Below are 27,108 nucleotides of genomic sequence, written 5' to 3'. Positions count from 1 at the left end.
GGGGGGGGGGGGGGGGGGGGGGGGGGGGGGGGGGGGGGGGGGGGGGGGGGGGGGGGAGGGGGGGAGAAAAGAAGAGAGAAGAGAGAGCAAACACACCCACCCCCACCACGAAAAAGGGGAAGGAGAGGGGGGGGGGGGGGGGGGGGGGGGGGGGGGGGGGGGGGGGGGGGGGGGGGGGGGGGGGGGGGGGGGGGGGGGGGGGGGGGGGGGGGGGGGGGGGGGGGGGGGGGGGGGGGGGGGGGGGGAGGGCCTTCCCCCCATCCACAAAAAGGGGGGGGGGGTCGGGTAGTGCCCAGGGCACTTCATTTGGGGGTGTTTTTGGGGGGAAGTGGACTGCTGGGCGTTTACATTGGTAATTCTAATTTGATATTGCAAGTCGTCCTCACTTAAGCAACCATTCAAAGTTACAATGGACCTCCCCAAAGCTACTTATGACCTGTTTTTAAAGTTCAAATGCCCATGTGCATTCACGATTGCATTTTGGGCACTTGGCAACTGACTGACATTTGCAGACATTTGCAGCATCCCATAGTCACATGACCACAATTTTTGCCATTTTTTTGTCAGTTTCACTTCTAGGTTTTGGCAAAAAAAAAAAAAAGTCCACTGAGTATAATGATTCACTGCAGCATTTGCTTAACCACCACAGTGGTTGCACAACAACCACTTCAAAAAAGGTTGTAAAATCAGATGAGATGATGTGCTGACCCACTTAATTATGGCCACAATGTATGACCATAATTCCAGGGTTAATTAGTCCTAAATCAAGAATTACCTATACAGATGCCCCAAAACTATTAGTACACCTCTATGTTTTCCAAAAAAACTCTATAGCAATTTGTCATGAAGTAAATGGAAACTTACAAAAGCAAATGGTATCTATTAATCTTTATTCAATAGTCTACAGAGAAGGCACTTTCCTTTTTTTACATGACTTAACATATTCTTGTAAATAATAAAACAAACGTAAATAGTATGGGCATAATTATCGGTATCCTTAACTTAATATTTCATAGCATATCATTTTGAGTCAATAACTACAATGAAGTGTACCTCTGAATAAGATTTTATATTTCTCAACTGGCAATCTGTTCCACTCTTCTTGAAAAACTATTCCAATTGTCTTAGGTTTCATAGGCTCTTCTCTTTCCGTAAGTGTTCATCTGGATTCAGGTGAGAAGTTAAAGCAGGCCACTTCTGAACAGCCCTATGTTTGCTTTCCAACCATTCTTTGGTTCCTCTCTAAAATATGTTTTGAGCCATTATTCTGTTGGAGAACCCATAAGCCAAGACAGAATGTTCTAACATTGGGCATTATAGTTTAACACCATTATGTCTTGATAATTTTCTGGTTTCATTTATTCATTAATCCCATAACTTTATGAAGGTTCCTCCATGTTTCACAGTAGAGTTGGTGTTCTTTTTTAAAAAGCATTTTTTCTTTTGTAAACATAAAGCTGCTGTGACTTACCAAAAAGCTCTAATCTTGTTTAAACTGTCCAAAAGACATTGTCATAGAAGATTTATGCCTTGGCAACGTGCATTTTGGCAAACTGCAATCTGGATGTCTTGTACCAATCTTTAAGAAGTAGGATTTTTTAACATGGACACCACTTTCAGTCAGTCAGACAGTATTTGATAGTATAACGTGATATGTTGTAACTTGATCTTGCAGATCAGCCAGGATCTGTTTTGAAATTTTTCTTGGTTCTTTCTCTACCATTCAAACTTTCCTTCTGTTCAATCAACTTTCATCTTGTGGCCGCATCCAGGTAAGTTGGCTATGGTCCCAGAGCTCTTAAGCTTCTTGATAACATTAGCAATCATGTTCACAAGAACATGAAGTTCTTTGAAGACGGTTTTGTAACCTTTACCTTTACCATGCCTGGCTGTTACCTTTTTCCTTTCCTCCGCAATCAAATCTCTGCTTTTCTTTGTCAGGTTTACTGTGTTGCACACAATGATACAAATGTACGAGTACTTTTCTCCAAATAGGCTGAGTGATTAATTATGAGACTGAATATCTAAGTAATTCTGCTTCAGAGATCACTAAAATCCAATAACATAGTTTAATATCTAAGTATGAAAATGGGCGTTGGTTCTTACCTGACACGCCATTTCTCTGGAGCCGTGAGGATCATCCAGAGAGTGGGAGGTGCTTCAGTCACGTCATTGATGGCTGAGCTCAATCACTGAGGAACGCTCCGCCTCCATCACGTGGCTCTCTTGCGTTCCCAGTTTGCGTGAAGACGAAGGTGAAGAGAAGGACGTTGCTCTGCTCTCCCTATGCTAAATAGGTCATTGGTCAAACAAGGCCCCACCAGACGGCAATTAAAGGGTGGGCTGGATGATCCTCACGGCTCCAGAGAAATGGCGTGTCAGGTAAGAACCAACGCCCATTCTCCTGAGAGCCGTCGATCATCCAGAGAGTGGGACATACCAAAGCTTGGCTGTCCCACGGGAGGGACCCCGCTGGTCCTGCAATCTCCGAGGTTCCTGAAGACTCGCTGGAGGACTCGCCTACCAAACGGGCCTCCGCCGAGGCAAAGGTGTCAATCTTATAGTGTCTAATGAAAGGAGAGGGGATGCCCAAGTGGCTGCCCGACAAATATCAGAAATTGAGCCTGGTGGCCCAAGCCGCCGAGGTGGCTGCACTTCTGGTGGAGTGTGCTGTGATCCCCTGGGTACCGGCAGTGCCTGGGACAAATAAGCCTTGAAATGGTAGCCTAATCCAGCGGCCAATGGTTGACGGGGACACTTTGTGGCCTAAGGATTTGGGCTGGAAGGAAAGGAAGAGAGATTCTGACCTCCGAAGGGTTGGGTACGCTTAATGTAAATGCGTAGGGCCCGTCTTACGCCCAGTGAGTGCCAAAGCTTCTCCCTTTCCCGCGAGGGATTGGGACAGAAGTTCGGGAGTATGAGTTCTTGAGCCCTGTGAAAGGTCGAGTTAACCTTGGGCAGGAAGGTAGGGTCCGGTCGGAGGACCACCCTATCGGCATGAAATATGCAAAGGTCCTTCCCGACAAGGCTGCTAACTCCGATATGCGGCGGGCAAGTAATAGCTACCAGGAATACCACTTTGAATGTGAGGAATTGGAGAGAGGCTTCCTGAGAGGCTCAAAGGGTTGCTTAGTCAGAGACACCAGGACCTTGTTAAGGTCCCAGGTAGGGTATCGGTGTATGGTTGGGGGACACAGGTTGGTGGCCCCTGAGGAATGCCCGAATACGGGGTGGTGGGAAAGGGAACCCAGGTTATCACAGTCAATGACTGTGGATAGCGCTGCGACCTGACGCCTTAGGGTGTTGGGGGAAAGCCCTTTCCTCAGGCCCTCTTGAGGAACCCAAGACCTGAGCTATGGAAGGTGACAGCGGTTGATCTGAGACCATGACACCACCGCAGAATCCCTTCCAAGTGGCGTTGTATATGCGGGTTGTTGAAGGTCGCCTGGCGGCTAAAATGGTCTCAATAACTTGGTCGGAAAACCGTTCTTTCCTTAAGCTGCCTCGCCAACCTCCAAACGGCTAACTGGAGCCACTGAGGGTCTGGGTGTTGAAGGGGCCCCTGGGAGAGGGATATCCTGGTCGGGGATTCTCCAGGGAGGGGCCACCGGTAAGTTGCGGAGGTCCGCAAACCAGGGGCGCCTGGGCCAGAAGGGTGCTACTAGAATCAGCTCTGCCCTCTCGGAGATGAGCTTCTGGAGAACTCTGGGAACCAGGGCTAGAGGCGGGAAGGCATAGAGGAGCCCTGTGGGCCAGGGGCAACGGAGGGCGTCGTGATTCTCGGCCCCGTGGGAGGGGTACCTGGAGAAAAACCTGGGGAGTTGCGTGTTGAGTGGGGAGGCGAAGAGGTCTACTAACGGGAGACCGAACATTCTGGTCGCTTCCCTGAATAGTGACGGGTGGATGCGCCATTCGGACTGGTCCACCGTGGTCCTGCTTAGCCAATCCGCTTGGGTGTTTGAGTCCCCTGAGATGTGTTCGGCTCTGAGGAGAGGAGATTGCGCTCTGCCCAACAGCAGAGGCGTTCGCCTCCCTCATCAAGCGGATGGACTGTGTGCCCCCTGACGGTTGACGTGAGCCTTGGCGGTGACGTTGTCCGTGAGTATGAGGATATGCCGCCCGCGTACTTGGGGAGGAAACTGCGCAGGGCCAGGAAGATGGCGTGGAGCTCCAGCCAGTTTATACTGCACCCCCGTTCTACCTGAGACCATGTGCCCTGAGTTGAGAGCGAGAGGATGTGAGCGCCCCATCCGGACAGGCTGGCATCTGTGGTAAGGGTGAGGCGGTGGGGCTCCTTGATGAAGTGACCCTTGTTGATGGTGGGGCTGGTCCACCAGAGGAGAGATATAAGGACTTTTGAGGTACCTTGACTGTGGCCTTTGAGTTGCTTCTGCCGGTCTGCTGGAATGGGAGCAGGAACCATTGTAGGGGTCTAGCGTGTAAACGGGCCCATGGAACAATGGAGATACAAGAAACCATTTTACCCAGTAATTTGGACAATTCTAAAATTGTAACCTTCCTGGAGCTGCCTGATATGCCTGACGGCTTCCTGGATACTAAGGAATCTCTCGGGGAGAGGAACACCTTACCCTGCACTGAGTCAATGACAGCCCCCAAGTGGGAGATCCTTGTAGATGGGGATAGTTGGCTCTTTTGCCAATTAACTAGGAAACCATGGTCTTGGAGGGCCGAGATAGTAACCCTGATGTCCCTCTCTGCTTGGGGTCTGGAGGGAGAGAGGATGAGGATGTCATCCAGGTAGCAATGGAGGCGGACCGGGAGATTCTTGAGATGAGCCGCCAGGGCCGCGAGGACCTTAGTGAAGGTCCTCGGGCAGAGGCTAGCCCAAAGGGAAGGGCGACATATTGGAAGTGGCGGTGGTTGTAGCAGAACCTGAGGAATTTGAAATGGGAGGGTCGGATTGAATGTGGAGGTAGGCCTCGGAGAGGTCTATGGAGGATAGCCAGTCCCTTGGCGGATGCTGAGGAGGATGGACTGCAGGGGTGTGCATCTTGAACCTGCGATAGACCAGATAACGGTTAAGGCGTTTAAGGTCCAAGATGGCCCTCCATCCTCCGGAGGATTTGGGGACTACAAAAAGGTGGGAGTAGAACCCCTGCCCGCTGGGAGGGTGGGACGGGTTGAATGGCCTGTATTTGGAGAAGATGATGGATTGCTGAATCCATTAGGTTATGCTTGATGGGGTCCCTTGAGGGGGGACGCCAGAAAGAAGTCAGGGGGCGCTCTTGAATTGAGCGTGAGGCCGAGTCTGATGGTATCACGGACCCAGGTATCAGAGGTGGAAGAGTCCCATCGGTCGGCAAAGTGCTTGAGGCGTCCGCCGATGGGAGGAGGGACGGATCTATCTACGCCGGAAGGGCCTCCCTCCTGAGCCCCTGAAAAGGCGCCTCAGTAGGCCGCTGCCCCTCCTGTTCCTATCAGCCGGATCGGTTCGATCCTGGGGCTGGAACGGTCGGGAGGAGGGGGTCTCGAGTACCTTGGCGGGAAGGGAGACTGGTAGAAAGGGCGGGAGGAGCCTCTCCGAAATGGCTGGGGGCCTCTAGACTCTGACCTCCGAAACAGGGGAGGGAGAAATTTTCTCTTGCTCCGGGTTTCAGATAGCAAGGGGTCCAGAGCCGTGCCAAATAGTTTGTCCCCTTTTATGGGGCGGTAGCCAGCTTAACTTTGTTTTTAACGTCCGCCTGCCAGTGTTTAAGCCAGAGCAGGCGGCAGCAGTGACATGGGACGTTATTGCCCGGGCAGAGAACTTGACCGCATGGAAGGTGGCGTCAGCGGAAAATTCCGCCGCGGCCGTCAGTGTTGCTATGTCCTGGTGAGCCCTTGTGTTGGAGGGGGAACATGTTGCTTCAGTTGCCGAAGCCACCGGATCGAGGATCTGGTGAAGAAAGAAGCCGCAGTGGCTGATCTAATGGCCCAGGAGTCCGCTTGGTGAGCTCTACGAGGGCGAGCTCGGACCTCTTGTCCTCGGGTTTCAGAGCCTCTAGGGGGTCACTGGGGAGGACGAGGAGGCCAACCCAACAATGGGCTCATCCACCTCGGGGTGTTGAGTAAGTCACAGAAACTCGACTCGAGGTTAAAGAACCTCCTGTCCAGGCTGGATGGGGCGGGAGGGGCCCTAGTAGAATTCAGTTGATTTGAGACCAGGTCATGAAATAGGGGTGGAGCCGGGATTACCTCCGCCTCCACCACGGGTTGACTAAAGATGGCGCCCTCCTGACCTTCTGCCGGGAGGGGAGAGCTGAGGAGGTTTGCACCGACAGGCCAGAGATGTTCCTGGCTTTGAATAAAAGGGATTTAAACATGTGGGGCTTGAACAGGCCCGGCAACAGTGGGTTGGTCCGGGTGAGACCTCATCCTCGGACATGTCCCCTCCATAGGATCTACCTCCGATAGGGGCTCCTCTTGTTGCATAGACCCCATTCCATTTCCTCTTCCCCCAAATTGGTCTAGATACTCTATATCCTCCTCCGGGTCCCTTTCTGGGAGAGGACTGCCCCCTTGAGAAGGTACCTGACCACGAGTAGGGTCTGATCTAGGCGAGGACCTCATTGATGGTGGGTCGTGTTCGGGCGCCAGTGAGGGGGAGTAGACCTGGACATCTGTTGAAGGCCCTCTGCTATCCCCTGGCGAATGGCCCGCTCCATCAATGCCTGTATGTGCGCAGGGATCTCGGATGAGGGGGCCTCCTCCTGGCGAAGACCAGCGGCCGTGGGCGTGAAAGTAGCTTCAGGAGGTTGTCTGGTTGATGGGCCGGGAGCCTGGTGTCCCTGGGATGGCTGCGCCTGGAGACGGAAAAACAATCTGGAGGAGGGGGGTCTGGAGGTAGAAGGAGCGGAGGGTGCTGGAAGTACTGGTTGTGTCTCTCTGGACCGCCTGTCAAATTCCCTCTCGAGAGCCCTGTGACGTCGTAGGGCGTCTCTGAGAAGCCTTAGAGGTCTCTTTAGGTGTTTCCTTAGGAGTTTCCTTAGGGAGTTTCCTTAGCCTGTTTGCGCAGGTGGTAGGATTTGGATTTGGCCTTCAAAGAAGGGCCTTTGGTGGGAATGTCATCTGCCATTGTACAAGAAAGGACAGTAATACAGTTAAAGGCGGTTGGCTCGCCAAGGGTTCGACCTACAACAAAGGTCGGTGTCCTTTCAGCTGGCCCACACCCCCTTTTGGAATTTAGATGTATAAATTCTGTAATATAGATGTTGAAATAATTCTTAATACTTATCTGCACAAGCAGGATAACAATCCAATGAGACTTGGAATGCTAAGGTACAATATCAATAAGAAAAAAATTACAGGAATAAACTCACTCAGGTCTATCTATATGTGAGTATAAATATAAACCTATATATGAGGAAATATCTAGACCTGCATACAGGCAGATATTCCAATGTCTATTAGAATTAGAACTATTGTTAATATTCTTGTTCTAATATTATATTAGTAATATATGATTATTATTAATATTATTATTATTATAATTATTATAATTGTAATTATTAATATTATTATTATTACTCTATTAATGAAAGATTGCCAATTATCCGAATTAAACGCCTGAGGCTGGAAGAGAGGCTCCTGGCAGCTGGAGCTCCCAGGCAACAATCGGGAGGGATAGGCTGCAATCACTTGCCCTGAGCGTGCTGCGGAAGCCAACAATTACTAAATTGTACCACTAGCAAAGGCCCTACAGGCTGAGAGGCCTGTGCTAGGGCCGGTTACTTCAGCAGCGCTATGAGGCCTCAATCTTTTTATTTTATTTTTAAAAGATGGCGCCCGCCACGTGGTGGCGCCTAGAGCGATCGCCCACGTTTCTAAAGTCCCGGCTGCTCAGGGCAATGAAGTTTTTACTTCTCCGGCCTTAAAGAGGCCGAGGAAGCCAAGCAGTAAGTTTTCGCCCTTCTTAGGGCGAGCGGCGTTTATGGTGGGGGAATACCAGCAGCACTTATCAGTGCGATCAGTAAAGCTGCTGCAAGCGCAGCGAGAGAAACGGCAGGCAAGAGATCAAATTGGGGGAATTAGCGCCGAAGCGAAAGTTGCCCGTTCTACAACCCCTGGGGGCGAAAGAAACGCGCTCCCCTTAAATCCCCAGTCCTGCGCCAGAAGGCTAAGGAAAATAACTTGTTTTTCTCTATAAATATTTCAAACCTGAGAGCAAGTCTTGATCGCCAAGGAGTGAGAAATGCACAGCCTAACTTGACGCACGGCTGAGCGCAAACTGGGGAACGCAAGAGAGCCACGTGATGGAGGACGGAGCGCCTCAGTGATTGAGCTCAGCCATCAACGACGTAGACTGAAGCACCTCCCACTCTCTGGATGATCCGAACGGCTCTCAGGAGAATAATTCTGTCCATGCCATTTTAATTTGTTTTATTTGCAAGAATATGTTAACTCATGCCTCAAAAACAAAGTGTCTGAACTATGGAACAAATGGTGGAGGCTATTTATCTGTTTAAGTTTCAATTTATTTCATGGCAAATTGGGGGGGGGGGGAATACAGGGGTATCAATACTTTTAGTCACATCTGCAGAATACTTATTATTGCTTTCACGTTTTTAGTTGTTAGCATATACGTAGCATATAAATATACGTCTGTAACAAAGCACTTAAAGAGCATGTACGATGTCATGGCTAGGAAATTGATTTACAACCAGAGAGACTCAGGTTCAAGTCTATCCTCAACCACAGAAACTCACTGGATGACTTTGCTCAACCATTTTATTTCAATCCAACTCATTTCGTAAGTGTGTTGTTGTAGGGATAAGAAATTAAAATGATTCCCAAGAAATCCACTTTTAGTTCTTGAAGGAAAATTGTAAATTTAACTGATTAAACTAATTTTAATTAATAAACATTACTACATATATAGCACTATTTCAAAATTTATTTATTTATATCCTGTTTTCATTATTTTTATAATTCAAGGTGATAAACATGCCTAATACTCTTTTCTTCCACCATTGCTTTATACAGCAAGGGGTTAGGTATATAAATAAAAATATGCTTTTTATTGTCTTATGTCTTGTTGCCATGTAACTGGTCACTGACAGCAATAAAGTTATACATGAAGAATAATATTTGATTGCTGTATCAGGGTTCCTCAAAAGACATTTTTATGTTTGTCTTTCCAATATTCATCGAGTAAATTTCCTATAACTGTTGACTAGACTGCTACCAGAAATATGGCCTTCTCTGGTTTTGCTTGGTCATTAACAACAAAAAAAGTCTATATAAAATGTATGCTAACCTGTTTGTCTCAAACAAAAACAGAGCAGATTTAGAGAGAGTCCTTGACTTACAAACATTCAAAGTTCTGATGAATTGAAAAAGGGACTTTCAACCCAGGTCTGAAGTTCCAACGATCACGTCTCCACTGCAGTAAAATGATTGCATTTTGGGCACTTGACAACAGTCTCATTTACACTCACTTGTAACATGATTGCACCCACAGTCACATGATTGCATTTTATGTTGGTTTTGTCAAAAAATGGCTCTTAGTTTCAGCTTTCAACAAAATGCTTAGCAAACCATTGGCTCACTTACAGACCACCACATTGACTTAATGAACATTGCAAAAAATCATAAAATTCAATCAGTCACAAGACCCAAATCATTTTACAATTGTCACAACATAACATCCTAATAGGCAGGCATCATTGCAGGCATATGTCAAGGAATACCTGTACTTCATTTCTACAAATCATGTTCCTCTTATTCTCAAATTAAAAACAAATAAAAATATTTTACTTTTTTCTTTCTTAAACTGAATTAGAATCATATATAGTAGCAATTTGTAACTATGTATTAATTAAAATATAGAAAAGGGTTGCTAAATATTTGAAAAAACTATAATTATAGTAAATGGTACAAAATTGTATAAGTAAAAACTTTTTTTATCCTAAGTTAATAATTGAAATGTGTTACTGAATAATAATCAAGGATTGAAAAAACAGCTGACATGTTGGAATGCAAGCAGTTGTTTATTGTTAATATTAGCTAAGATAAAAATAAACTATTGATTTACTTTTAAAGCATTTATACCAATTCTTCAGCTGAAAGGCTTTCAGAGCAGTGGCAGACTCAGCTCACGTCATAAGAGGGCAGAGTTATACCCAATGCTGGACTCTAGAGCAGTGTGACGGAGAATGATACCCCATATTTTGATTAATAATCAGTGAAAAAGTAAATGTTAGTAAATGTTAAATATTTAGTAGCTTCATATAAACTCTAACCCAAACTGTCAAAATACTTTGAAAGAGTGGATATTAGCTTAAATATCAGATAAAACAGATAACAGATAATCAGAGTTGGAAGGGACCTTGTAGGTCATCTAGTCCAACCCCCCCACACACACCCAAGCAGGAGACCCTACACCATTTCTGACAAATGGCAGTCCAATCTCTTCTTGAAAGTCTCAAGTGATGGCGCTCCCACAACTTCCGAGGGCAAGCTGTTCCATTGGTTGATTGCTCTCACTGTCAGAAAGTTTCTCCTTGTTTCCAGGTTAAATCTCTCCTTGTTCAGTTTCCATCCATTATTCCTTGTCTGGCCTACAGGTGCTTTAGAAAATAGCTTGACCCCTTCCTCCCTGTAGCAGCCCCTCAAATATTGGATCTGGGTAGTTTGTCTCCTCTACCATTCATTTCTTTCACTTAATATTATTTTTCTAACTGAAATATCAGAACATAGTGCAGATCCATAGTAACAGCAACATGATCACTCTTTTCTTTTTTCATTCTAGGTCTCAAACCATAGTTCAAGTACCAAAACAACAAAAATCACACAATTCCAAAGAAAACTGATCCTAATATTCCATCTTGAAAGGTACATTTTGGAAACTAAGTATTGAAGAATGTATATTAATTGATTTAATTTCAAAGTAAGGTTTTGTAGTTGATATATAGAAATGTCTATGGTGAGAAAAGTCTAACTTAAGAAGGAAAGGGAATGAACAATCAAAAACCTATTCACAGATAATTAACCATTAACCTCATTATACCACATTAAGACAAAGAAAGAACATTCTCTTTATCATTTTTCTAGATAACAGAATGTCAATACAGATATAATGTACCTTGCCAGACAAAAGCACACAATCATCACCTCCCACAAGAATTTGGAAGTCTCCGAGGAAAACAAACTTCCAGCAACTTGTATATAAGTTAGAAAGGATATTATTATTTTTAACCAACCTGAATCCTGTTCAGTGCACATATACACTAAGTCATCTGCAACAGGTGACTATCCAGTCTTTCTAAGAAACCTCCAACAAAGGAAGTTGTTCACTACCATTCTAGATAAATTGTTTTATTGTTCAATCACTCTTACCTACAAAAAATTCTTCCTAATGTTGAATTATTCTTCTATTTCAACATGTTCTATTTCAAAATGTTCATCATCCTGCTTTTTTTTTTCAAAAAAAGAACAAATCCATCCTCTCTTCCACATGACCTTTCCAATATTTGCAAATCACTGCTGTATTCTCTCCCCATCTTACTTCTCACAAGTTAAATACGTCCAGCTGATGTAACCATTCTTCATAATGCTTTTCTCTCCTTACATCCAAGTAATTCTGGTCTGAATTTACTCCAATTTCTTCTCTATGTCCATTTTAATGTGAGGTACTCAGAAACTGACACAGATACCCATGTGTAGTCTAGCCAGTGCTGACTATACTAGGCACTGTTACTTCAGTGATAGATTTTGTTAAAATTATATTGGTCACTTTGTTACATCACACTGTTTGCTTATGTTCAGTTGGTAGCTCCCAGAAGCCTTAATTCTTTCTCATATGCAGTATCACAGGGGTCCCCAACCACCGGTCCATGGACCGGTACCGGGCCGCGGAACAACTCCTACCGGGCCGCTGGCTTGCTGGGCGCCGCCATCTTTTTGATGAAAAAGTGCTTCCGGTGAGCTTTTCCGGGTGAAAGCTCACCGAAGCCGTCATCAAAAAAGATAAGCGCGCTCGTGAGCTTTTCCGGTAGAAAGCTCACCGGAAGCACGCATCAAAAAGATGGCGGCGCAGTAGCTTCGGTGAGCTTTTCCGGGTAGAAAGCCATTTCTACCTGGAAAAGCTCACCGAGCGCTAGCGCCATCTTTTTTATGAAAACGTGCTTCCGTGAGGTCACCGGAAGCACTTTTTCATCAAAAAAGATGGCGGCGCCCAGCTGATGCGGTACTGGGCCGTGGCGCCCAGCTGATGCCGGTACCGGGCCGCGGCGTAAAAAATGTTGGGGATCACTGCAGTATCACTTTATAAGTCTTCCATTTTTAAAAATGTGTTAGCTTTTTCCAGTCTTCCAGCATCTCAACAGCTCTCTAAAATTGCAAAAAAATATTAATTGGAAAAGCAATAAGCATATCACAGATGGAATCAACACCATCATCTTTCAAAATATCTTTAAAAATTTCAAACTTCTACCATTTTCCAGGTGTTTAATATTGAGAAGAGTATTACAGAAATCAAGGTCATTAAGAAAAGCATGTTCCTAGGCTTCAGCTTCCCTCACATCCTAAAAAAAATGGAAAACCACTAATAATTTCTCCTAGAAAGAAAAGTTCCCTGAAGGAATTTTAAAATTAATCCTCAACTATATTCTTGCACTTCATTCCTCAATAATGTAAGGGGAAGTTTTCTTTTTCTCTTAAGAATTACAAAAAAAATGCTAATCAGTTCTGCTTTCTCCCTATTCTGTCATTATTCCTCCAGGGGTTACACCAGGGGTGTCAAACTCAAGGTCCATGGGCTGGATCCGGCCCACAGGATGCTAGATCTGGACCACAGGGCCTCCCTGGAAACAGCAAAGCTCCTGGTGCCTCTGTGAATGAAAATGGAGCCCGGGAGGGCCACAAGTAGCCCTCCCAGGCACTGTTTTGGCTGCAAGAAACCCCTGCAGCCTCTGCCAGCAAAAATGGAGATCGGGCGGGCCACTATGCTTACTCTTCATTCAATATAGACTCAAAATCTTTTTTTTTCTTCTCACTGAGATCTTTTATGCTTATACTTTTAATGCAGATGGCCCTTGCTATCCACAGTCTTTTAATACATGCTTTCTCATACACACAATAAAGAACAGATCTCAGTCACATATAAAAGTGTTCACCTATCTACAAGTTTGCCCTTTTTGCATAACTTTATGAATCCAATAAATCAAATGTGCCAAACCTGCCACCCGCAGGCCACATATAACCCTGGACAGCTAGTAATGCAGCCCCACCAGATTGTAAATTGTACACCTTATATGATTTTATATACATTAAGTATATTGTATGTGTTATATGCAATCCAAGACAATTCCTTTTCACCCAGGCAAGCCAAAATGTTTGAAAACTGCACTAAGAAAAGTTTTCTGATAAATAGTGTTTTTATGTATTATGTTAGGCCATTCTGCTGTGATCTACCCAGTGAGCCTGACACCTAGAAGTCCTATTCGGCTGGCCTTCATGGAGAGTGTTCTATGCAATACTTGTATTTTCTTCCCTTTTCTTAATGAGTCTCAAAGATGGCTGGCCTCCAATATAAAGCCTTTCATTTTATATTGCAGCAAAAATGCAAACTTTAATTTGCAAAAGGTATAATTTGTATGCCCTTCTGTTAAATTGAGAAACATAGCACATACCTATCAAGTCACAACTACAACTCTGTATTTATTTTTTGGCAGGTTGCTAGCTTTATAAACCCACTCAGAGGGGTTTGTTTCTGTTTGCCCTCTTTTTCACAAGCTCCCCAATATCCATTTTCTTTCTAAAAAATGCTGTCTGAGACTGTGCTACCGTTGGAAGGAAAATCCATCTGGTTCAGTTCCTAGCTGGGAGAAAGACACTGGAAACAACATGGAGACTGGCTGGAAAGAAAGTTTATTGATGAACAGAACCACGAGGGTTTGTGGTTCGGGGTCAGCTGAACCAGAGTCATATATGGTTGGTGGTTCTGCTTCATTAATAAAAGGAAACTTTCTTTCCAATCAGCCTCCATTTTATTTCTAGTGCTTTTCTCCCGGCTTGGAACTGGACCTGGATTTTTCATCAAACACTACTGTATCAAGACTAGAAATAATTATATACCAAATAATGTAGTTAAGAATGTTAAATCAGTGGACCAATTGGATACAACAATTGGACTGTGCTGTTTTAGGTAAAATCAGGTATCACAGTAGTCATTCTGTTGTTTGTTTTTTAAAAATATAAACTTTTAATAATAAAATAGTCCTTGGAAAATTATGTACTACAAAGACTATATATACATAACCGGTGACAAAGAAACAGCAGTGGCAAAGTAGTTATTGAGATGGAAAACAAATGCCTTTGTTACCATGTGCTCTGCCTCAAAGACTCAAATAGCCCTAAACTGCTTTGTATCATAATTTATCTCAAATCTTCCAATGCCAAAAAGACATTTTAGCAAGTGATAATTTAAGAGGCAACTTGTTTGATCAGTTATTTAGTCCAATAATTTAGTCAATTATTCCATTTCTCTCACTGGCGATAGGTATGATCCTTTTATTCCTAGGGTTTCTATTTTAGTTGCAACAACAATGTTCCAAAGAACAGTCAGGCAGGAAAAGGCCAGTCATCTCAGACATAATTTATCACGATTGTATTAGAACTTGGGCTTTCATGGTTCATATAAGTAATATATGAAGCAAAATGAAAGAATATCGTTTACTAAAAATAAGCCATCACAATTCTTAGATGAGAGATAAAGGCTTTTGGGTCAAATAGTGAGATTGCTCAGCATACTTAATCCACTACCATTAATTCAGAAGTAAAAGACACTGCTAGAATAATCTAAAAAGAAACATGGAGTAATTTATCTTCTCCTTAACTTTCAGAGAATGAAGTCAGAAAACAAGTCAAGTCCATAGGGCAGTCCATAGGGCAAGAAACCTCCTACTATATCCATTTTATCTTGGACTTAAGCCAAAGCATAAGCTATACTTTCTCTCAATTTGAGCTTGACTCTTAAAGACATCATAGATATCTCCATTTTATCAGGTAGATCCAGTTTTTTCAGACAAAAAAGAACTTAAAATTATTTTTTAAAAGTTCTTCATGACTTTCAATGTCTATTTGACATGGTCATTTTAAAAACTATACATTTTAATCAAATGTATAGTATAAAATGAAACTTAAAATATTCTCCAAAAATATGCATGTCACAGGTTCTTATTTCTGGAAACATTGTTGCATAGGACAAAAACAAAGTATTAAATACAAACCCTAACTAAAAATGCTAATACTACTTTTCTGGTATGACTAGCAAATATATTATTGCAGACGGGTATTTTTCTTCAGTACAAAATAATTATCTACCGTAGGTACACCAACACTTTGATAGTTATATGTCCTATATGAATCTTGACTGGAAGAATAAAGTAACATATCAAGTCCTAAAAGCATACTGAAACAGTCAAATCTTTATTTCTCCATGAAAACTCAGTAGTGTGAAAACTGAACCAATATCTGAAGGAAAGCTTTTCTTAATATGGTAGGCCATATAAATTCAACTAAATACATTATGAAGCATAGATCCTGCAGATGACATTCCATAAGACAAGGAATGCAAAAATCAGAATCTTCCTGATCGACATGCAGATAAAGTTAGCAGCCCTGAACATGCCCAGGTCCTAATCTATGAAGAGCTTTAAAGATAACAATTAGCCACTAATCAGTGCAGTTCTGGGAGCAATCATGTTAAATGCAGATGAATCAATTTTTATTTATTTATTCAGTCAGTCAGTCAGTCAGTCAATTTCTATAGCCACCTATCTCAATCAATGACCCTGGGTGGCCTACAAAAAAAATACAATTGAAACTGCTAAGAACATTTTTTTAAAAACAATAGAATCAAGATACCTTTATTACAAACTGATCTAGTTTTCACCACCAGCAGCAAACAGTCCAGAACCTTGAAAGCCTACCATCTGGGGATTATGGTTGAGTCTAAGAAACTGGAACATGCCACAGGAATTAGTATCTGTGGCTTGGTCCCCATGAACAACACATTTCTCAGCTCTTGCCATATTCATCACTATTGGATCTTATAGCCAGCTCCAATCTTTTCTGAGCTCTCCCCTCTTCCATGTTGATAGCTATATGCTTCCCTACCTGTGGCTCCCACTGAAATTAGTCAGGGGAATGGGAAGAGAAAATGGGCTTTGGTAAATTTACCTGAGAACGCCCTTTCTATATATGCTGCTAGAGAGCCCAGGATGGGTTAGACTCCTCCTGATGACATCATCAAGCTCAGTCTGAGTTGTATAAAAGGGACTGCCTGTGGGAGTTTCCCTCAGATTTGGCGAAGGTACTTGACAGACTGTAGTAAGTGTCTCTGAAAGCCAAACAGAATCTTTAACATTAACATATATCTTATCATGGTCCAGATGAAATAAGGGAGGGGCTGGGCTCTCTAGCAGCATATATAGAAAGGGCGTTCACAGGTAAATTTACCAATGCCCATTCTCCTAAATGCTGCTGCGAGAGCCCATGATTGGACATACCAAAGCCTGCATGTCCACAGGAGGGTCCTAGTCCAGTAAATCTCTCCGAAGTTGGAACCACTCGCTGAATCACCCATCTGCCAAAAGCCGCACTCATCGAGGCATAGGAGTCCAGATGGTAATGTCTGATGAACGAAGATGGAGAGGTCCACATAGCCGCTTTACAAATCTCTTCTAGGGGTGCCTGGGTGACCCAGGCAGCTGAAGTCGAGGCACTCCTAGCAGAGTGTGCCGTTAGCCCCTGGCGTACTGGAAGGGCTCTGGCTTTGTAGGCCTATGCGATGCATGTCCTGATCCACTTACTTAAGGTGGGAGGAGAGGCTTTGTTCCCCCAATGGGAAGGGGAAAAGGACACAAACATGGCCTCAGTTTTGCTAAACGTCTAAGCGCCCTTCTAACATCTAGGGTGTGCCACTTGCGCTCTAGGTCGTGGTGCGGAGGGGGACAGAAATCAGGTAACACTGTGTCCTGGGATCTGTGGAACACGGTATTAATCTTAGGTACAAAGGTAGGGTCTAGATGTCTTTCCTGACAGACAAGGCTGCCAGGACCAAAATCCTTCTGAAAGAGGTGATCGCTACCAGAAATGCCACCTTACAAGACAAAAACAGAAAGGGAATTGACCTCAGTGGTTCAAATGGGGCCTCAGTCAGCGACTGCAGTACTTCAGAGAAGTCCCATATCGGATATCAATGAACCACTGGAAGCCTCAGGTTTGTAGCACCTTTCAGAAACCTGCAGGCTGTGGGATGTATAGACAAAGATTCCACACACACACACACCCCAAAGATAGAACAGAGGACAAGGCTGCAACCTGCCTCCGCAGAGTGTTAGGTGAATGTCCCTTGTCTAGGCCCTCTTGGAGGAAGTCCATCACCTGGGCAATTGAGGTCCCAGAAGGGGCAATGTCATACTCACAAAATCATTTGCTGAACCTTTCCAGGTTGCATCATAGATGCAGTTGGTGGATAGTCCCCTGGAGGCATGGATAATTCTTATTACTCTGAAGGAATAATTGTCAGAGATCCCCGCTCAATCTCCAGACGGCCAACTGAAGCCACTGGGGCTCTGGATGCAATATTGGCCCCTGGCTGAGTGACACTCTGTCTTCCGGTATCTTCCAAGGACTGGAGATGGGAAAGGTTTACTAAGTCTGCAAACCATGGCCTCCTGGGCCAGTGAGGAACTACAAGTGTAAGTTCTGCTCTTTCCGCCAAGTTTCTGGATGACCCTCGGAATCAGGCGCAGAGGAGGAAAGGTGTACAGGAGTTTCCGTGGCCAAGGGCTGCATAAAGCGTTCATTCCCTCCGCCCCCGGAACCGCAAACCTGGAGTAGAACCTCGGGAGTTGCACGTTGTCCTGGGAAGCGAAGAGATCCACTGCTGGCCATCGGAAGCACTCCGACAGATCCTGAAATAAATCAGGGTACAAATGCCACTCTGCATGGTCAGTAGTGGCTCTGCTAAGCCAGTCAGCCTCAATATTGGCCACGATTGCAATGCGCTCAGCTCTGAGCAATACCTAGTGTCTCTCTGCCCGTAAGCAGAGTTGTTCTGCCTCTAGCATCAGGGGTTCTGAATGTGTCCCACCTTGGCAGTTAATATGCGCCTTGGTTGACATATTGTCAGTCAAGATCAGGATGTCCTTATCTGAGAGAAGCACCCTCTAATTGTGTCAGGGCCAAATGGACCGCTTGAAGCTCTAGCCAATTAATATTATGGCCCAAATCTGCCTGAGACCATTGTCCCTGGACCACCCTGGATTGAAGGTGGGCTCCCTAGCCATACAGACTGGCATCCGTGGTCAGCACTAACCTGTCCAATTCTTTGAACAAGAGTCCCATGGGAATCGCCTCAGATGACCACCATCGAAAAGATTCAAGGACCAACCGAGTTAATCTGACCTGTAAGAAGGAACAACTCCTACCTGTCTTCTGATAAGGTAGAAGAAACATTGGAGTGGCCTGGCATGTAACCTAGTCCAGGGCACTATATTAATGCATGATATCATTTTCCCCAGCAGCTTGGAAAACATAGCCAGGGGCACTCTAGGTTTAGATTTTACATGCCCAATTAACTCCCTGATACTCTCCTGATGTTCCTGGGACAAGGACACATTGCAGGAAATGGTATCTATTACAGCTCCCAGATGGAGTAAGGTATTGGTGGGAGTAAAGTGGCTTTTTGGCCTCGTTGACCAAGGAGCACCTGAATGGTGATTTCCAAGTCCTCTGCTGCTCTAGATGGGGAAGATGACTGGACCAGTATATCATGCAGATAACACTGGACTCTTACTGGGATTGCCCTAAGAAGGGTTGCCAAGACTGCCAACAGCTTCATAAATGATCTGGGGGCTGATGAAAGTCCAAAGGGCAAGGCCCTGTATTGGTAGTGTCTCCCATTATAACAGAACCTGAGGAACTGTCGATGGGCTGTAAGCTCAATGGAAGAGAGGAGATCGCCCTCCCGAACGCTCTCTAGAATAGAATGCAGCATCTGCATTTTAAAGTGCCTGTATGGGGTAAACTCATTCAAAAATTTTAGGTTGAGAATAGCTCACCACCACCCCCCAAGGCCTTGGGGACAACAAAAAGGCGAGTATAAGTCCCTGTTGGAGTTCAGGGACTGGCTGAATGGCCCTTATGTCAACTAGGTGTTGAATGGCCGATTCCATAAGGGCCCTTTTTGAATTGTCCCACGAGACGGGGCAGAGCACAAAATTTTTGGGGGGTGACAATAGACATTCTAGTTGTAACCTCAACCTTACTGTATTGAGTACCCAGGCATCCGTCGTTGACTTCTCCCAGCTGAAGGCGAAGAAGGCCAAATGACCTCCAATGGTGGGGGTATGCAGTCTTGTAGCCAGTGAATAGAGGACCTTGTGAAAAATGATGCAGCAGTCGAGGCCCGGACAGTCCAAGCAGAGGCTTGGTGGTTTTAATGTCTGCTTGGCACATTTGTCCTCTGCCTAAAGTACATCCTCGGGCTCAGCTGGAGTGCCTGAGGAGAACGAAGCCATGACTGAAGTGTCTACAGAGGGAACTGCAAGAGCAGTAGCGAGGGAATGGCCCACATTGTAGAACCGCCTGTCATATGAAGATGGGTTCCGAGAAGAGGGTATTCCCGGGCCCTGACTGTACCACCTGAGGTTCGGGGGCAGCCTCCTCTGGGGACAACTGGGCAGTAACCAATGCCTTGTGGAGAAGAGGCTTGAATAAAGCCGGTTTAAAGACTGCGGCTGATGGGGGTTGATCAGGTTGCAGATCTTCCTCTTCCTCAGAGAGGTTGGGGTCCCAGATTTCTCCCTCCTCCCGTTCAGAAGTAGGAGAGTGGCTATATTCAGATGGTTCTGCATAGTCTCCTTGCTCTAGCTCCCCCCATTCTGATTGAGTAGAAGGGGCCCTGGGCTCCTTGGGTGAAGCAGTCCCCTCTGGGAGATCTGGGCTTATGGGTAGGCCGGAAAAAGGGGCTCTGCCCTGTTTGAGGGTCGAATAATTCATTGCAGCCCTTCTGCTAGGCCCTGTCTGATGGCAATGGAGACTACATCTTGGATGCCGCTGGGTCTGCCACCAAATAATGGATCTGTGGGATGAAGGCCTGCAGTGAGGGTAAAGGTAGCCTCGGGTCGAGGTCCAAAACCACCTTGGGCCATGGAGGCCGAGCTGAAGAGAGGTCCCAAGAGGCCTGTTTAAAATTGGGGCCTGATCTGCTTAAGTTTTGAGGCCCAAATTGATCCTCAACCGGCTCTGGAGTCCAGGCTTGGGTGTTGTCAAAAGGGGCTTCACCACCCCCCTGGAAGTACCTGCCTGAACAACCGGAGGGTAAGATGGTTGGGAGGCCCGTTGCAGCTGTCCTCTCATCTGCTCAATAGCCTGATTGAACTGCCTCTCCAAGGCCGCATGTCTTCGTTTCTCTGCTTTTAGTTCGGCCTGGGATGTTTTCTTGGGGCCCAAAGCTTTGGCCCTGATCTTGGCCGCTACCTCCCTTTGAAAGCGTTGTCTCCTTTTTTCTTTTGGCAGTCTGGAGACCTTGGGTGTCCAGGCCCGAGAGCTCTGCGTGGATCTTGTCTTGATCCATAGTTGGCATAAGCAAACACAAAAGGTGCTGGAAGTGACCCTCGCTATGTGTTGCCTATGCAGTAGCCTTAATTAGGGCCCTTTTTGGGGACAGGTGCAGGCCGTTGGTAGATGAGGCCACCTAAAATGGCCACTCGCCACATGCGTTGGAAGAGGAAGCTTTCAAAATGGCCTCTCACATGAATTACAGGCTACGATGGCTGTTAGTCGTTCCTTAGGCTGGAAACAGCCCCAAGCGGCGAAATCAGCTAGAAAGGGGAAACCGCAGCTTTTTCATTCAGCTGTGAGGCACGGTTATCACTGATCCGATCTTTATGATCGCGGTGGCCAAAATCACAGAGGGAGAGCTGTAGGGGAGGGCCAAGGGCTTCTCCCTTACTTACAGTCTCCCTTGGATTGAAAACGTCGAATCCTCAGCGTTGCAGGAGAGCGGAGCCCCATTCTCCAGAAGGCACAGCTACACCGGGTCCCCGGGAGCTGTGCCAATGATCTAAGATTGCTGTTTGACTTTTGCTGCTGACTAAAACTGCTTTCAGAGACACCAGCTCAATTGTCATCTAAAGAAGCTGAGTCAAAACTGGGGGAAACTCCCACAGGAGTCCCTTTTATACAGGACTCAGCTTGATGAAGTCATCAGGAGGAGTCTAACCCATCCTGGGCTCTCACAGCAGCATTTAGGAGAAAGTTCCTGGGCACTTCAGTGTTAGATCTCAGCACCAGAAGGAACTCTCCCTCATCTCCAGTCCCATTCACATTCAATGTAGCCCACTCCAGGACTGGTCTCTTTCATTGGCCAGCTTGGGGTGAGTCTGCAAGCAAGCAAACACACACACACACACACACACACACATCCTAAGTGATACAGATATGTGCCATAATATTTTGTCTGCATTGCTCAGTGATGGCAATGCCAGCCTAACCCATGGCCTGCATGTACTGTAGTTAACATACTCTGTTAAGTTTTCTATCTTTGATATTGGTGCATAGACTGAACTCTTACAATCTTTTAGCCATCGTATCCAGATTTGCTGGAAAAGTTTATTAGAATCTGTATAGATACTTCTATTGTTTGTACTATTTCTACAGGTATTCCATCACTTCCTACAATATTCTAACCCAGTAACTACCAGACTGCTGATCTAACTTCATGTGATGGAATGTGCTCCTGCAAAAACAATGGGAGAAACTTTTACCAACACAGAGCTTTCCCAGAAAGTGGTCCAGATTAAGAGACTGTGAGGAGGGAAGAGGTTCAGGGTAGTCACATCCTAGAAGCTCTCAGGATATAGTGAATAGGTAAGAAGGCTATTCTGTCAAATAGGTGTAAGCTAATAGTGGGTTGAACTTGATTGGCTCTTGCTATCTCATCTCATCTCCTGGGCCTTCATCTTCTAGTATTAGCAATTCTGGTAAGAAATGATCACCTTCTAAGTTATCTTGGACATTGACATCTTTATTGCACAAAATTTCAGTAAGTTCCATCTTTGTTTGATCTTCTTAAACAATTACCATCTGTCAAGTTTCTGGTGAGGATTCAAGGCAAAATAGATGTCCTTGAAGGACCGGGATGGCATTGCGACCAGATCAGTAGCCAGACAGTAAAGAGGAAAGATTATGAGATTGCCTACTTGTACTCTGGATAGCTGCTCCTTGCAAGTAAATTGGAGGAACTGAGGTTTTTGTAGTTGCATTATGAGTTAACAGTTAAAGTCAAGTGACTTCAATCAAACTCACAACCACAATGCAGTTTATATGAACGTAAAAGTTCATATAAGCCTCATTATTTAATCATTTTTGGATGTAAATAATTTACAGCTAAAGAGAGATGTTCTGAGTGGCAGGACAAAAATTCCATTTGATGAGTGATTTATTGTGTTCTCTGGATTACAAAGGAATAAAGAAAAAAGGTTTTAAAGATTTAAACATTTTTGGCAGAAAAAACTTAACAAGGAGTTGATATAAGAAACTTTAAAAAGATAAAGAAACATTTCAAAAGATTATTTTAGGGTGAAAATGCTTTTGAACAAATTGGAATTAAACAGACAAATAAAAAACCAATCACAGGAATGGTTTTTATTTTCTATTAAAGAGGGCAGACAACTGGGGAATTGCCACTTGAGACTAAAATATTAAGGACAGATGAAGACAAAAATTAAAAGGGGACATAGCTTGTCTTTTCTATCTCCCTTGTTTGATACACTTACATTTTTGGATAATTTCATAATGGCAACCCAACCACCAAAAATGTGGCAAAAATGGAGAAGACTGCTAGAACAAGCTATATAGAGTGGAATTACATCAGATTTGCTTCAGAAAATATTTGAGCAACTTACCAGAAAGTTAGCTGAATTGATTAACATAAATTGAGTTTTTGAAAAAAGAATGGATAAAAGACTTGTAAAGATGAAATAGTTAAGAAATAATTAACTCTTTTAACTAAGAGTTAAAGAATTTAATTAAAAAACAAATTATTTTGATCAAACCCTACTTTGAGCTCTTAAACGTTTCACTTTTCCTCATATTTTTCTCCCACCTATCATTTTCACTGACAAAAATAATTAAAACCACCATTCAACCCACCTAATCCCTATCTCTACCCATTTTTGATTCATTATATTTACCATGTTTAAATTTACTCATCTCCGTACAAAGTCATGTCCATCTCCACTATCCTTTTTTTTTCCTCCTTGAGCTCCAAGTCTTGGCTTCTGATGGCTTTTAAAACAAGTTAAATTAATGGACAATAAAATTCTACTCTTCTTTTGGATTTCTAATTTGAAGAGAATTACCTAAATCTCAAAGAAGCATGGAGTAGTAGGCATTAATGCTGCCTTAGCTATAGATTATGATCAGTGCTCCCCCTTTCCCAACTAGACTAAGCTATTGCAAGAAAGCTCTATTATTGTGGTGAAAACTTTACTCTTTTTGATGTCAATAGAGGGATAAAAGCTGATTACATCTACTCTGATGAAGGACAGCCTTTCATTCTTCCTTGCGAATAGTGAATAGTGTAAGCAACAAACATTCCACAACACTGTAGCACAATAATGACTTATTTTAAGGATATGAAACTTGCTCTGGAAGCTTTATCAGCTGAAAAATGGAACATAAATATTTGAAGTAAATAAGTATCGTTATTCCACTGAATCTGCTGCATTTTGGTTTTTCTCTGACTCTCCTAAATAACTTGAATCATTCTTTATAAAAACATTGTTTAAATTTAAAAACCGGTATCTGTACTTTCTTCATCCTTTTTGTACTACTGTATTCTTTTATATTGCAAACTTGATTCAAATCTGAACTAGGCTACAATAGTTCTTTTAAAACAACATGATTTATAGGTTGGTGTAGCTTAGTACAATATCTGAACCTGACCTTCATGAGACTTTGTTCAAGTATAGTATTAAGATCCTTTGAATAACAAAGAATTGCACAAGAAATGATGCTGCTTAAATATTCAAATATTTGTGTTTGTGTTTATTCATATTTAGATCTACAATTTGAAAAGGCCATCAAAAGTACCAACATTTGAACAGAACAAGCAAGTACATTCAAATCCCACTTGTTTCATTTTGTCTCATTAGCAATAATTTCACAGTTCTGCAGAATTATTACCTAATCATAGAGAAGCAACTTTTCTAATTTCCCACATCCATTAAAATCTATCTTATTCTCTACTACTGTTTTGAATTATGCTCAGAAAACAAAAATCAGTAATGCTATTTTAATACTGCCAATAATATTTTTTCTTTCCAAAGCATATAATACAATTAACTTGATAGTATGCCCCATGTAGCTCAGTGAGACTAATCTTTGTCATTATTATAGTTATAAAGATAGATACCAAACTGCAATTAGTCACTCTATTATGCAGTTGATGTTTATAAGTAATACACCATGATGCACTGTAACACATTAACATGGATGCTAACAAGACATATATACTTAAGGCAAGGCTTTCTTGTCTCAGATAATATTAAATTATAAATCTAATTTTACGAGAAGCCTTAGACAGGGAAGTTTTTTTAAAAAATCCCAGAAGTGGCAAAAACAAACTACTTATGTACTATTGCCAAGAAAGCCTAACAGATATAGTCATATAATCACTACTAGCTGAGCTTGACTTGAATACATCTGTACCTTTTAAAATACATATTTTTCTTTCTTTTTTGAAGGAAAGCTTGCCACTAGCTTTTATACATTAAAATGGAAATAAATCCTGCTAACAGTACTTGGTTTTGCTCCCAGTATGGTAACTTCACTTAGTTAAGTTTCTGCTAAAGAATAGTAAATCGATCACATATAGCACAGAATTCTTTGTGGGTCGGAGCCAAGTTGGTTGCAGGAAGATTTTAGTATCAAAACTTCATTATTCAGGTGTCAGAAGAATGCTATTAAACTTATTACATAACACTTTTTTCCAGCATTTCAATTATTGCTACATCACATGCACTTTTAATTGAAAGCAACTCAAGGACTTACTCAAATCGGCATCTTGCATTATCTAGCCAGCTACAAAAATATTGGTTCAAATGTGTGTGGAGATGGGGAATATTTTGGTAAGATACAATCAACCCTTCCAGGCCTTCAGCCTTCTAGCAGCAACATGCTCTACAACTTGGAGAAAAGCAGTTATTACTGTATGCAGCATTTTGGGCAAAGGGGGGGGGGGGGGTTGCACGGAGCAATCGAGAACAAGAAACGCTGCAGAGTTAAAGCAAGTCATCCTAAAGTGAGACGCTGTTTTTCCTCATCACCTCCTTCCCAGAAATAAATGCAAACAAACATAAAGACAGAATCCAATATGCCCCCGTCCTTTGGATCCAGAAATAAGTCACCCTGGTGTGGCCAAATGCTTCCCAGGGCACCCGACGCCTCTGCCAATCAACGCTGCTAACGGGGTTCAAGGTTCAGCCCTCAACCTGGCTCGTCTCCCACGGCCCGCCTTACCCTCACCCCTCCCGGCAGTTAAAGACCTAAAAATGCGAATAAACAAGGTGACACCAGGCCAAGGGAGTGAGTCGGATCTATACAGAGAAGGCTGGCAATCAGCCTCTGCCCTCCGGGTTTCCCTTGAACAAGCCGGGCAGGAAAGAAAAAGAAAAAAAAAAGCGGAGGGCAGATCTCGCCCTCCTCTCCCATTTGTTCAGCCGGGACGTCACGAAACCGAGAGGGCTCCCCGAGGGGCACGAAGAGCTCCTTCCTCAAACACGACTCTCAAAAGAAGCAATAACGTGCCTGTCCCCTCACCCCGGCCTCCTGTCTTTCTCTCTCAGGCCCCCGCCGAGGAATAGCCGGGGCGAGACTACGGCAGCGGCGGCGGCTACGCAGCCTGTTTATTTGTCAAGAGTGAAAGCTGGCCGAATGGCTGCTTTTCCTCTCACTCGCTCGGTCTTACCGTGGCTTCGGAGCCCAGCTGCGAGGTAGTGCCGCCCCCGCCGCCCCCTTATTATTATTATTTTTTTCTCTGACAGACGGCTGGGTTCTCCTCAACCTTCGGCACCGCTCCCGACCGTCGGCACCGCCGCCTTTAGCGCCGCTGCCGCCCCAGCGCAACAAAATGATGCCATCTCACAACAGCGGCATCGGAGCCTCTCCTAACAGGAGAGCGCGCTCTCGCGCTCGGGCTCCCTTCTGCCCCTGGCGGCGCGCGCCTCAACCGTCGAGAAAAGGGGAGGAGAAGGCGAGACAACTCTTAAAGCCGTGGGGCGGGGGGGGGAGGCGTGAGGGGGTGCAGGGAATGGATCGAGACTTCAGGGCAAGGGAGAAAGAGTGCGCACGCGCGCGCAACACCAGCCGCCTAGCCAAGGAACTGAAGAGAGATGGAAGTTGACAGTGCGAAGAGCGGCCGCTCTTGGATTTACTGTTCCCCGCTGGAGCAGAGGTCATGGACCAAACCACTACTTCTGAAAGGTAAAGGGGTGACATCTGAACGTGAACACTGTGGCCGGGTAACGTTAATGTCTCGGCCGTCCCCGATACAGTCCGGAATGAACCAATTGAGAAGAAATCGAGGAAGGGCAGTTGTCACGACGTAACGAGAAAAACTGAGAAATAGCGATCGCCTGTACCCATTTAGGGCAACCTATTATTTAATTAATATTTATTGGATAGATCTACATTATTCAACCAGTTGTCAGAATGATCTGTTACTCAGAATGATCTGTTACTTACTCTAGCCTGCAAGGAAGGTGTATACAATAAGAAAGTGAATTGCTACACACTTTGTATACATGCTGGTGAGTAAGCCTCCTGAACAAAATAAAATCTGCTGAACGTAGTTACAAGGCAGGCTAAATATTTTTGCCTAAATCGTTTATTTTCTATCTACTATATATAATATAATCTAAGTTACCTTAGATTATATTATATATAGTAGATAGAATATATATATACATCTGTATCTATATTATCTATTAATATTAAAAGGGGGAGGAAATCTTAAAGAGCTTTGGGATAAATGTGACACTTTGAGTAAACATGCATAGGATTAAGCTATGTAGCAAAAAGCGGATAGAGAAA

At 44.2% G+C, this 27,108-nt stretch overlaps 1 protein-coding gene and 1 long non-coding RNA gene across 3 annotated transcripts in view; one reads left to right on the top strand and one right to left on the bottom strand.

Annotated features, from left to right (window-relative positions):
- WWP1 (WW domain containing E3 ubiquitin protein ligase 1) overlaps positions 1-26,256 on the bottom strand; it is a 74,456-nt gene extending 48,200 nt beyond the window's left edge. Inside the window, exon 1 of the mRNA XM_087961973.1 lies at positions 25,985-26,256. The gene's annotated coding sequence lies outside the window, so the exon portion shown is untranslated. The remainder of the gene's footprint in view (positions 1-25,984) is intronic.
- A 3-nt stretch (positions 26,257-26,259) lies between these two features.
- LOC148131515 (uncharacterized) overlaps positions 26,260-27,108 on the top strand; it is a 40,546-nt gene continuing 39,697 nt past the window's right edge. Inside the window, exon 1 of one of the 2 annotated variants that reach the window (XR_015748974.1) lies at positions 26,260-26,499. This is a non-coding gene — a long non-coding RNA (uncharacterized LOC148131515). The remainder of the gene's footprint in view (positions 26,500-27,108) is intronic. The other variant, XR_015748975.1, reaches the window with a different exon arrangement.

The sequence above is a fragment of the Notechis scutatus genome, chromosome 3 (assembly GCF_049901735.1).
Source record: "Notechis scutatus isolate UNSWTSFEM ecotype Mainland chromosome 3, rNotScu1.2, whole genome shotgun sequence".
Lineage (NCBI taxonomy): Eukaryota > Metazoa > Chordata > Lepidosauria > Squamata > Elapidae > Notechis > Notechis scutatus.
Note: the sequence above shows the minus strand (reverse complement) of the source record. Positions and strands in the feature narration are given on the sequence as shown.